Raw genomic sequence first — 14,160 nt, 5'->3', positions numbered from 1 at the left:
AAAAATTTGCCAGGCCTGAGACAAGGGTATCACTAGAGACCCCTTGACTTCACCTCTTCCCTTCCCACCTCCAATTCTGCTCCTCAGCATGAAAGATGTCCTGCCCATGTGTGTGAACACCCATCCCTTAAAATCCATGCTCCATTCACTCCCATACACCTGCTCCTCCCAGAGGCTATAATGGTTATATGTCTGGGCCTTCAAGAGGCCTGTGCAGGACCAGAATTGGTTTCAGGGACATTGAGTCAGGCAATTTTAGGGCTGCAAGCAATTTAATATGACCTAGAAGAGGCCCCTTGTACCCATGCACTTCTTGTCTTACGGCACAAAGCTAAGGAGGGCCAGGGTACAGAGTCATCTAAAGTGTAGGACTTTGGGAAGGGCCCTGTATTGCCTGGGTCTAAGACAACTTATTTTGCTTCCTTATCCCTTCTGTAACTCTGTCTTAAAATGACTACGACGACAAATACAACTGCTACTACTACTATATGAAAAACGAATGGGAAATGATGTTAAATACAAGGAATCTCTTTGAGAAAAAAATGAGGTGGTCTCTTTACACAATACTGGAGGCTGGGAAGCCCAAGATCAAGACACCAGCAGGTCTGTGTCTAGTGAGAACATGTTTCTTGGTTTGTAGATGGATTCTTTCTTGCTATATCCTCACTTGATGAGGAGAGAGAAAGAGAAAGCAAACTCTTTCATGGCTTTTCTTATAAGGGCACTAATTCCATTTACGAGCGTTCCATCCACATGATCAAACTGCCTCCCAAACACCCCACCTCCAAATACCATCACATTGGGGATTAGGTTTCAACATAAGAGTTGGGAAGAAAGAAACTTTTAATCCATAGCACAGGCCAAACCTGTTCTGAGCAGTAGAAACAGTAAGTGGACAAGAGGCAATGGTCATCAATACTTAAAGCAGCAGGTGTGAAAGTGAACAACGTGAGGAAGAGATGTAAATGCAGGACCAGAATGCATTCCCACGAAAATCAGTGCCAGAGCCATCTCCAAGATTAGCTGTGGATTATTCAAACCAGAGTTAGACTTTGTGAGTCCCTTTCAGGATTTGGTTTCCTGATTTCTAAGCATTCCCACTCAGTTAAATATTCATACTGAGGTTGGTCCTGGGCTGTGTAGTGCAGGCAACACAATGGCTGAAAACTGCAGGGATCTAGTAAGCTAGAATAGTCTCCTTCCTTTGCCAGTCACCGGTCCTGTCAGTTTTCCCATATCACACAGGAGGGTCTACCTTCATTTTTCAGAGTTGGAAATTAAATTTTAGGGAAGTTCAGGAAGTTAATCAGGTCATAGAGTTAAGAATATGGTAAAGTTTGTGATCTAAATCCATGTTTTACTGACTCTCAGAGCCACAAGGATTTACTCAGAAAACATGTTACACTAACCCAATACTTGCCTCTACGGCTTCCTCTTAATTAACAAATAAGTAAATAAGAGCATAAACTCAGGAAATGGCAGAAGCAGCATTTGAATAAGGGTTTCTCACCTCCTTATACCGTTTCTTCTTGTTTTTAAATTTTTCAACACAAATAGAATCTTTTGTATTAGTCAGGTAAAGAGCACGTGCCAAGGATAAAAAGCATTGCTTCCAAATCAATGTTTTAAAAAATCTTATAGCTCTTCCATGCTCTCTTTTCCCTTGTCCTTAAAGTCGCCAAGATTTAAGGAAGGTCATTGTGCTGCTGTTAACATAATATAACCCCAAAGCTAACAATTATACTGAAAGTTGACCAGCCTCCAGGTAGTTTAGCGTGACTATGTGAGCTAATTCAGGCCAGTGAGACCTAGGCAAGAGTCTACTTGGTTGGGGGTTGGGATAGTAGTCATTTTGGGAATTCTATAGATTTCCTAAAGAAAGCAGACAGATGTGTCTGGCATAGATTTTTAAGGCTTCTTCCTTAATTTTCTTCCATTTTTCTACTTCGAGCTGTAACATAACCATAAAATGACAAGCATTTGGAAAAAATTCACTCCATTACAAATGTAAAAGAGAAACAATAAAAATAAAATATGGTAGCCCTGGTAGCATCATTAAGTTATCCCTAGTAACCTAGTAACCACTTACCCCTAAACTTCTTGTTCTGTGGAAAAGAACGGATTAGTTTCTTACTTTAAGCTGAGTTTCTTATATGCTTTTGATTGCATCCCCAACTATATCAATCTCATGTTCAATCCGACCATGTCAATCAAGCTGTGTTTCTCACTGTCCCCCAACCACAGCTTGCTCATCCCTGTGCCTTTGCTCCAGCTGATTTCCCAGTGTGAGATGGCTGCCCCTTCTCTTTTGACTTATCCAAATTTCTATTGTGTAAGCACAGGCCATGCTCAACCTCCCCAAAAGAGGTAAGAAGTAGTTAATTGCTCAGGTTTCAGAGTCAAAAGTCATGGGTTCAAATCCAGAAACTGTGTATTGCTAGCTGTATAACTATGAGCAATTCACTTTAGCTATATGGGCCTTAGTTTACTCACCTGTAAAATGGGGATAATATTTTAAATCTCATAAGATTCCTGTGCACATTAAACTAGATTACTTAAAGAACCTATCAAAGGCCATGATTTCAAGTGTAGAAAATGCTCTTATAAGTTTAAAGTCTATAATTAACTTTTTGCCAGAGTCCTTTCATCCTTCTTGTCACTGATATCCTGCTAGATTTCTTATTGTTTAGTGCAATGTCACCAAATACTGGATACTTTATCTAATGTTGATTTCAAATGGGTTATCTTGTCTTTATCAAAATATTTTGTCTTATGATCCAAGAACTTATTTTTTTAATTTTCTATTTGTAAGGTTTACTTGGAATTTGCAGTTCAAAACCAACAGCACATGTTCATTATTAATACTTCAGGCAGTGTTCTAAGTGATTTATGTGTATCACCTCTTAATCCCCAGAATCTGATGAGGTAGGTATGATTATTATTATCTTCCTTTTGCAATGAAGTCATGCACACTGGGGACCTCATCATTTGCCCAAGGTCACAGAGATAGGAAGGGAGGGCTAGATTGCAATTCACACTCACCCCATCTAACTCTGAAGCCCATCCTTTTCAATGTTCTGCTCTCTCATCCCTAATAATAACTCATGCACGGTCAGCCAAATGCCAAAGGGTCACCAACCAATACCTGTTTACTGAACATGATTAACTGCTGGTAAGTGAGCCATTCCTCTTTCTCGCTTCCACATTGGCGCAAAAAGTAGATTAAAACAATCTGTCTTGTAAAGTCATTGTACTTCCTTCATTCTGTTCCTATCAGAGTGTACTATTTTCTTCCACTAGTCTCTGAGTACCAGGTACATCATGTTTATCTCTTAATGCCCAGGACATAGCACCATTCCTGAAACAAAATATCTCAAACAATTGTCGAATAAAATAGTACTGGAGATAGAAGTTTCATTCAAACAAACAAACAAACAAAAAAAATAGCACAAAGACTAGATTATATCAATTTACTTCCTGAAACAAATTTGGTACTTCAAATAAGTAGCCTAAATAGAAAAGTATAAAATTTACATTTTTCATATTAATAATTTAACATAAATTCAACTTTATATTTTCTAAGTTACATATTTGATTTGAAAATTTTCATCCATTTTTTAAAAAAATTTAAGTTGAAATGACCACCGTCTCATTTCTATAATCTATATGATGCCGAACTACCCATTAATTCAGACAAAAGTCATTGTACATTGACTTGGAACAAAAAAATAGGAAATACAATTCCTTTTTTTGTAGAAACGTTATCTTAAGGTAATGTCGCAACAAAACCAATATTAAAAATTAATACGTAAATGTAAGTATAGCTTCAAACAAGGAAGAATTGTACCAAGATATAGACACAGTCACTAATTAAAGGGAGGAGTTTTCCAATCTAGAATCTCTCCCTAGAGTTTGGGCCAAATCTCAGAAATTCCAGCTGAGGAACCCCAAGCTGAAAGACCACGGGCAACTCCTTTCTTCATGTGACAAGCTTTTGCTCCCATCGCTGTACAGACCACCCCTCAGATAGCTGGACCTGCTAAGAACAGGAAGCAGTGGGGAATTGGTGTTTTTTTCTCTGCTACAAAATCCATGCCAAAAATAGATGAATCTGGATGCATAGGAATGCTTTTCTTTTCAATCGCCCAAGGTGACCTTCAGCAGAAACAAAAACAGAAATGTTTCTCTCCTCCTAAAGGAGATCACGTCTTCTTGAAATAACATATATGGAAGCACTTTAAAACTCAAGTATTCATTGTATGAAGTGTCAGTCTTGATAGTGAGACAGTGGTTTTTATTTGCAATGAGAAATGCCTGAAAGGGCCATACATTTAGAGGTTAATACAAAAAACATTTAATCCAGGATCTTTTCTGAGTAACATATTCTCATTCCACCTCTCTCACTCACCCCATGCCTCCTGCCACCATCAGATTCTTAGAAGCAAGTGTCCTACAATCCCAGAACATACCTAGATTGGTTGTCTAGAAGGCAGTCCCCCAAAATGCAATTCTCCAATAATGCAACTGATCACTTATTCATCTACCAGATAAAAGCATAAACATGCAAACTAAAAACTCATTTGAGTGGTTTATAATTTTCAGTTTTAAAATATATATACAACCTCCAGTGCTCAATACAATTTAAAGAAAAGGTTTCCTATATGCCAGAGAAATTCAGACACCAAATATTTATAACAAATTAAATTTTAAAATTGGTTGAGAACTCATACTCTCTCCCCCCGAATAGAACCCCTTCTTTCCCATCTTTTTTTTTCTGAATTACCACAGTCCCTATATATCAACGAGGGAGATTCTTGTCACATTCACTTAAATTAGTATTATTTGTGAAATAGCATTCTCTCATCCACTTTACTGAAAAAACTTGAAAGAAGGAATTTTGTGTTACTATCTGTGAATTATTCTCAGTGACCAGTAATGTGGTATTGCCAAAAAATCCTCCCAGTTATATATGTAAACACTTAATTGTTTTTCTGAATGTTGAAGGCTACTAGCTATCCTGCAGGATCAGAATTTTCTAAGCTAGAAGCAATAAGAATTTCTCTATTCTGCCAAATTGAATCCCTAGCTCTTTCTTTTTTAAAAGTGTTATATTCTTCTATTATAATAAATCATTGCCAACAAGAGTGGTCACTTAAGAATGAAACTGGGGTGCAATGAACAAGAGAGAAAGAAATAAGAAGCTCTATTTATGGGAAGCAAAATACTAATGTAAATTTGATTATTTGAATGGCTGTAGGTATTATTATAATTCACTTAAAGTATATATTAAACTCTGGTATAATGGAAAAATAGAAACAGTTTATCAAACACATGGGCACAGGCTTAGAAAGATTCTAATTCATGTTATCAAATTACATATTGTCATCACTAACAAACAAATCTGGCTTTTTATCATTATCTACAGGTTCAGGTGGTATATCTGCATGGTCCCAAAACATCCAAATAAAAGGAAATTCAGATCAGTCACCCATCCAGAATGATGGTTTATTCAACACTAAACATCTGTATATTTGAAGCTCTCCAAATCATTGATTTTTTTTTCTGTTTTTATCCAGATGGTGGTACATTTTATACTTGACAAACAAAGGAATTGCACTGTCTAGTGAGTTTACAAAGGAAGATAATAACATAGGTTTAGAGAATGAGAATGTGAGATCTGTATAAATGATATTATAAGTAGACAAATTTAAAGCACCATCTAGAGCCTCAGATTATCAGGAACTCTAAATCTGGAATTTCATCAGTATTCTTCATTCCTTTTTGCCCTGATAGCACATCTAATGCCTTGAATCCTTGTCTTTGCTCAGGGACAATTTTTAACTTCCTTTACCCTTGTGTATCAGTTTTCTATACTGTGTAATAGATTACTACAAACCTAACAGCTTAAAAGAGCATGTCTATTATTTCACAGGTTCTGTAAGTCAGGAGTTTAGATACATCATACTTGGGTGCTATGCTCAGGGTCTCACAGAACTGAAACTAGATGTTGGCTGAGCTATGTTCTTATCTGGATGCTTGATTAAGAGAGGATCTGCTTCCAAGCTCCCTTAGCCTGTTAGCAGAATTCATTTCCTTTCTGCTTTAGAATTCAAGATGTCTTTTTTTTTTCAAAGCCAGCAACAGAGAGAGTCTCTAACTTCATAGGAGGACTTGCCTGATTAGGTCAGGGCGACCCAGAATAATCTCCCTTTTGACAAACTCAGTGTCAAATGATTAGGGACCTTAATCACATCTAAAAAATCCTCTTCACTTGTATCATATTCTACCAGTTTGAAGCAAATTGCAGATTCCTTCCATCCTCAAGGGGAAGGAATTACACAATATTATACACACTGGAGGGGTAGGAATCTTGGAGGTCATCTCAAAATACTGCCTACCGCATCTTGTCAAGTCAGGGATTTGCCACTGTCATGACCACCACCAGTCACCTCCTCATAGATAGCAGTGACAGTAGCGATGAAGCAAAATTTAGATTGTTTAAAAATGGGTTTTGTCTTTGAAGTTCTTGGCACAAATCATACAGCTGAAGGGCCACAATTTAGGAGGATTCTTTGGATGGCAGTGGTGTTAGAGGATGAGGTAGAGAACTTCTCAAACTTATTATAGAGGGAAGACCACTCACTGGGGCATATTTAATGCCAGATGTGGGAGGTGGGCTGGGTGAAATACCCTGCCAAGGACTTGATGCATCTGGGTTGCTGCTTCCATCAGTGCAATGACAGTAGGTTTTATTTCCCACTTCCAACTAAAAGAACAGAACAGGAGGGTGTGGTATCATGTAGCAGTTTGCAATTTTCAACGCTTGATCTTCAAGATGTTTCATTTCTAAATATGTCTGTGTGTATCTGTGTGTGTGTGAGTCTTACATTCTGAAACCAGGATTTCATTATGGATTCAAAAGGGAATATTTACACACTACAATTCATTAAGTGATATATTTCTAACAGTAAAACCAACAAAAAACACATTCATTTTTTCACTCAGTCTACACTGTCGTGGTTTTCTAAAACTTTATAAGCTCCTCAGCTTCACTGAGAGTTTGCCAGTAAATTCAGAAGCTTGAGGAATTAGTTTTGTTTTCCGCAACTGACCAAAACATTCTTAGGAACAACAAGAATGATGGCACAATTATTTCTAGAAATTGTAAAAGAGGGAATCAACTGGATGTGAACTTGCCTTGACTTCTTCCTCAATGAACCATAGAAGTACGCAAGGCTGTTCAGCCACGCTGATCCTTTCATTCAAATCAAGAAAAAATAGTTTATAGTTTTCATCTTTACCTTTTGCACTATAAACCTCTCCCTGGGGACAAGCAGTGGAGTAATCTCATACCTCCCTATTCTCTTTCCAATTTTATTGTAATGGTGTAAACTGCACCCAGCTTCCCTCAGGACCATGTGGATGCTGTACACACTTTCTAACAACCTGTAAATGCTTGAATTGTCCACATCAAAAATAAGAAAAGACAATTACTTGAAATGACACCAAGATGTAAGGCATCAAATAATGATTTTTGTTTGGCTTAATAATGCAATGATTTAGGAACTTGGAAAATATTTATTGAGCCACAAGGACCACATGCTAAGCAGTGCTTTGAAAACCAGTCATAGCAAAGATAAGCTAAAAAAGTTCTTGACCTCCTGCCCTCAGAGAGCTTACATTCTAGGTATAACAGCATGGAAGGTGGTGATAAGTACAGAGCCAAGAAGTAGAAAGTAGAAGGAGGAATATTATTTAGACAGGGTAGTTAGAAAGGGTCTCTTCTACAGAGGTGACCTGCAATACATTCACTTGTTTATTCATTACCTTCACCCTCAGAAGAATGTCAGTTTTATGAGTGACACTCATTGCACACCCAATGCCTAGAAGATGCCTGAATAAATAAATAATTCAGAAAGTGGTGTCATGAAAGGCAAAGAGGAATAATTCAAAAAAGAGAGTTCCCAAGAGTCAAGTGCTGCAGCAAGCATTAGTTATGCACAAGCTGAAACCTCTCTGTTAGATTAGCATTTTGGGTAGTAAGAGCAGATTCCCCAAAGTGGTACCCAGCTACAAGGGATTAAAATGTGAATGGAGGATGGAGACATGGAAGCAGGAACAAACACTATTCACACAGGCCTTGAATGAAGACATCAAACCATGCACAGAGCGAGGGAAAGAACATTCCAGACAGGGAAAAGAGCAGATGCAAAAGTGGAGAAGAAGAAGCAAGAGCACTCGTAAGAAGACTGATGTAAGTGGGGTATAATAACACAGTAAACAGGGGTAGGAAAGAGGTGGCAGTTGGTAGCCTCATACATCATGTAAGGCATCAAAACCTGGGCAAGAACATTGGATTTCATTCTAAGTGACATGAAAGATATGGAACTGTTTTGAGCAGGAGAGTGAAATGATCTGATTTATGTTTGTGGAGAAGAGATTGTTGACAAGCATGAGCGAAAGCAGGAAGTCCTGTTCAGAGTCTGTTGCAATAGGCTTAGAGAGACAAGTGTGGGGAAAGGAAACATGATCACATTCAGCACAGATTTTCAGGATACAGCCAATTACATGACTGGAGGATTGGAGTTAATAATGATGCCTTCGTTGACTGAGATACGGAAGACTGTGGGAGAAGACTCAAGGTGGGAAGATGATATAGAATGAATATTTGTGTCCCCTCAAAATGCATAGGTTGAAGCCCTAGCCCTCCCCCAACCCAGTGTGGCTGCATTTGTAGATAATGTCTCAAAGGAAGACATTAAGGTAAAATGAGGTCGTAAGTGTGGGGTCCTGATCTGATAGGATTAGTGTTCTTATAAGAGACACCAGAGAATGGAATCAGCCTTGTAGTAGCATCTGCTTTCAACTTCCCCTATAACAGAAGTTTCAGAATCCTGAAATGGGGCTGTGAACTGAATTGTGTCCCCCACCCCCGCAATTTCATATTGAAGCCCTAACCCTCAATGTGACTGTATGTGGAGACATGGCTTTTAAGAAGTAATTAATATTAAATGATGTCATGAGGGTAGGATCCTAATTTGATAGGATTTGTGACCTTATACGAAAAAAAGAGATCCCTCTCTCTCTCTCTACACAAAGTCACCAAGGAAATGCCAGGCGAGAACACAGTGAGAAGGCAGACATCTGCACCCTAAGGGAAGAATCCTTACCAGATACCAACCCTGCTGCACATTGAACGTGGACTTCCAGTCTTCAGAACTCTGAGAAAATAAATTTCTGTTGTTTAAGGCATGCTGTCTGCGGTATTTTGTTATTACAACCTGAGTAGACTAATACAGAAGATGTATCAAGAATTCTGTCTTGGATATTTTCAATTTGAGATTTCTTATAATTCTGAACCAAGATGACAGGTGTTGAAATATGTGGAGTTCACAGAGGTCAGAACTAGAGATATAAAATGTAAGTCATCTGCTGATTTGTGATGGTTAACACAGTAGTTAATTTGGAGGACAGGAGGAGATCTCTAGGGGTAAGAGAAAAAAAAAAAAAAATGTGCCCAGCCTAGAGCTCTGGAGGACTCCAACATTCAGACGTTGGAGAAATACATGGAAAAGCCAGGAAAAAAAAAATCTGAAAAGTGGCGGATAAGAGAGAAGGAAAACAGGATCATAGAGCAAAACTCTGGCGTGGGATGGGGTAGGAGACAGAAAGGAGAAAGAGCAGGGAAATGATGGAAGCTCAGCAAAGACAGGAGACTCCAGAAGAGCTCTCATCACCATCAGAATGTGTTTTCAAGTCCCCCATCAAACAGAAACTTCGAGCTGTAACTCTGAGCAGGGGTAACTGTAAATGTGTACCTTCTTCAGTGCAACTCAGAAATAAGTTGAAAGCACATCACTTTCATAATAAATAAATAGAACCATTTCTACAATACTCCGTCACTATCTGTAATTTTACTATGTGAAATTAATTCTCCAAACGCCAAATGTCAAAAGTAACTATTAAACATAGAGTGTATTCCATGGTTATAGTCAAAATAGTTAACTAGTCTGACATTCCGGAAAAAAAAAAAAAAATGACGGTAAAACCACTCCAATTAGCTTGAATATATTCCAGCCAAGGACACAGCTTTTAATTAACTGATTGTTCTGCTTTAAATTAAATTGCCAGGCAACCTGAAGAATTACTTGGAGAATTATTATATCTATACTTTCAACACAATCTTATTTCTGAACTTCAGGTCTATGTCCCCAGATTCTGTTGGATTATCTCCATCTGGATGACTGATGGCAAGACAAATTCAATATCGCTCAAGCACAGTAAGCCGTCTTTTCTAACAAAGTAGCTTCTCTTTCATATTCTCTATCTCCTTGTGGCTGGGATATTTTGCATATTTCATGCCTTCTAATGTATCTTACATTATTAACATAATCATTTTTCACCTGTATTCATCCATGACTGTGGCTTCTGGAAAAGGGGCAGGATGAACGCCACCTCAGGAATGAAGATGTTATACAGGGGAATTCCTTCCCCAACACTGATAGAAAATGGAGAACCCCCCTTTACTTCCTTGGCATGTGAGAAGTAGAAGGGAAATGGTAAGAGAAGAGCCCATTAACTCTGTTTTCCTCACACCCAGGGTTATAAATATGAAGAATAAAATATGAAGACCTTGAGACCATTATAGCTTGATTTCCTGGGAAAAGCCTGGGTAGGTTGTTAACCTCCCAAAGGAGGTGATTTGGCTGGGATCTAGATCCAGTGCAGTGTGGAAGTAGTTGAATGGCATATTTGGGAGAAGCTGCTTAAGTAGAGAGCTGGGTTACAATGCTGATTGTTCATGGTCAACACATGACATGAAGGACACCAGAAGTTACCACCTGTCTTGCTAATAGGACCAAGAGATGCTGAGAGGGCAGCTGGACCAACAACAACCTGCATCAGAAAGAGGAGACCATCATGAATACAAATATCAATAACCATGGATGATGGCAGAAAACAACCACATCTGAGACCATGAGGTGGCAATGTCACTGATACTCAGATACCTCTAAGTCACAATACCCCTCACTCCTCCTCAAATAGCAAAATGACATGTTTTTAGAAGAACAGAGAGAAAGAGAATGTACAGGATACTGAGCTTTTACCTGAAAAACGTGGAGCTTCTTGAAAAAGACATTTTTCCCCTTCTAAAGACTCGTTTCCACTCCTTGGCCATTTAAAGTTCTAGTCATCCTTTGATACTTGGTGGAGTAGGAGCTTAGGAGGAAAGTTAAATCAGTTATAGAAAATAAATAACCGTATTTTCCTTTTGCATAGCTGAATGGTAGTGATAAATTTTCTTGGTTACATCATAGAAAGGAAACTTAGCTCTCAAGCTAAAATGTTTCGGTACATCGCTAATCCCACCTCTTTCTTTTTGCTGACTTCCAATCTGTCATGAATAGATGCCAGTTAGACATCTGGCTCCTTAAATATGCCCCTTCCTTTCACTTTTCTAGACCACTGTAGCATTCTTTTCACTGGTCTTCTCTTCTCACTCAGAGTTATCTTCCAAATATGTATTAAATTATTATTATAAGTGACACTTGTCACTTGCTCAAAATTTTCTCTTGGTTCCTTATCACATGAATAGTAATATTCACCTTTGCTCTGTGGATACCTAGAACAATGGTTCTTGAGGTGGGTCCGCATACCTGCAGCGTCAACGTTACCTAGGAACAACTTAGAAATGTAAATCGCTGCTTCTTCTCGTAGACCTACAGAGCATCTGAGACTCTGGGTGTGGGGCTCAGCAATCTGTCTTCAAACAAAGCTTCCAGCTGATACTGGTGCACATTAACCTTTGAGATCTATTTTCCTAGCAGAACCGTGGAAGTACCTTGGAGTCACAGTGGCTAGTGAAGGAATCCTATCAAGGGGCTCTAGCCAGGGAGAGAAAAACTCCAGGCCTGCCAGCTCTGTTTCAAAAACAATCTGTTCACATTTTTTTGCACATTTTACCTAGCATATCATTTGTGTAAAGTGTGAGGTTTAATCAAGATTCTTTTTTCTTTTTTTCCTGTGGATGTCCAATTGCTCATTCACCATGTGTTGAAAATTTCCTCCATTGGATTGGTTTGCAGCTTTGCCAAAAATCATGTATGTGTCTATTTCTGAGTTCTTTACTGAATTCTCTTGGTCTAAATGTCTGTCTGTCTACCATGATCACACAATCTTGATTACTCAAGCTATACAACAGGTCTTAATATTGTCACTGCAATTCTTCCATTTTATTCTTCTTTTTCAAAATTGTTTTAGTTGTTCTAGGGCCTGTACCTTTCAACAACACTTTAGAATAAGCTTGGCCTTGTCTGCAAGAATCATGCTAGGACTTTGATAGGAATTGCATTAAATTTACATATCAATGTGGGAAAAATTTACATCTTTACCATGTTGACTCCTTCAATTCATGAATACAGTATGTCTATCTCTCTATTTAGATCTTCTTTCATCACTATTTTGTGCTTTTGAGCATATAGATCTTGTACATATTTTGTTAAGTTTACACTTAGATATGTCATTTCTTTGGAGTGATTGCAGTATTGTGTGTGTGTGTTTTTTTAAATTTTTTTGCTTTATTTTATTTTTGGCTGTGTTGGGTCTTCGTTGCTGCGTGGGCTTTCTCTAGTTGCAGTGAGCGGGGCCTACTCTTCGCTGCGGTGTGCGGGCTTCTCATTGTGGTGGCTTCTCTTATTGCAGAGCACTGGCTCTAAGCATGCGGGCTTCAGTAGTTGTAGATCGTGGGCTCTAGAGCGCAGGCTCAGTAGTTGTAGGGCGCAGGCTCAGTAGTTGTGGTGCACGGGTTTAGTTGCTCCGCGGCATGTGGGATCTTCCCGGACCAGGGCTCAAACCTGTGTCCCCTGCATTGGCAGGTGGATTCTTAACCATTGCACCACCAGGGAAGTCTGGTACTGTGTTTTTAAATTGGTTTCCATGTGTTCATTGTCAACATATAGAAATGTGATTGACTTTTTTTTTTTAACATCTTTATTGGCGTATAATTGCTTTACAATGGTGTGTTAGTTTCTGCTTTATAACAAAGTGAATCAGTTATACATATACATATATCCCCATATCTCCTCCTTCTTGCTTCTTGTGTCTCCCTCCCACCCTCCCTATCCCACCCTTCTAGGTGGTCACAAAGCATGGAGCTGATCTTCCTGTGTGATTGACTTTTGTTTGTTGATCTTGTATCTTGCAACCTTTCTGAACTCACTTATTAGTTCTTGGAGTTTTTGGTAAGTTCCTTGGCCTAATATTTTATCTGAAGGAAGAATTTTACATTCCTCAGCAAAAAATGTTCAAGTCTCATGACAACACAACCCCCATTTACCTTTACAGACTCATTCTTAATCTTTGTTCTCAACTGATGTTGTTTCCCAGTGTTTGTTTTCTAATTGTTATTGAAGACCTCCTACATCCTCATCTGGATTGTTTAAAAATGTAGATTCCAAAAACTCACCCTAAAGTCTGTGGGGGTAGCCTAAAAGCCTGCACTTTTAACATGATATTCTTGATTATTTTTATATACCCTTAGGTTTGAGAGCAGCACACCTCAGCTTCAGTCAAAAGGAAATTCTCATTTTTCCTGAACCTACCACCCACTTTTAAGGCCATCAGATCTACTCCTGGCTTCAAGACCTCATGGTTCATTACTTCCAAATTTTCATAGTATCACCTCTACATCCCTTACACAATATTTCAATTTTTTTCAAACTTAAATTCCTCAAATCTACATCAAACTATTCTTTATTTCTGCCTTGCAGGAAAACCCCCCAACTCTTAATAAAGGTACCATGAAGACTTCATGGTGTCTCACTTCAGATGGGTCCTGAACACTGCTCAGACAACCTGCAACATGCACTTAAGTCCTCCAAATCTACACAGTAGTTATTTCAAATATGCATCCATTTCTTCAAAGTCCCCTTCCTCTCAACATATCATAGTAAATGACCTAGTTTCCTAATTCACAGAAAGAAAAAACAACTGTGTTTCACTTCTTCACCTAAGATCTTGCCTTTGTCCATACATTGTTCAAAGACTATTCCATCACCTTTTCTTTCTAAAACGTACAAATCATCTTGACTGAAAATAACTTCTATCAAGTACCCTCTTACTCAAGTGGGTTTTTTTTTATTGCTTTCCACTGGATCATTC

The sequence above is a fragment of the Balaenoptera ricei genome, chromosome 2, assembly GCF_028023285.1.
Source record: "Balaenoptera ricei isolate mBalRic1 chromosome 2, mBalRic1.hap2, whole genome shotgun sequence".
NCBI lineage: Eukaryota > Metazoa > Chordata > Mammalia > Artiodactyla > Balaenopteridae > Balaenoptera > Balaenoptera ricei.
This window is presented reverse-complemented; position numbering follows the sequence as displayed.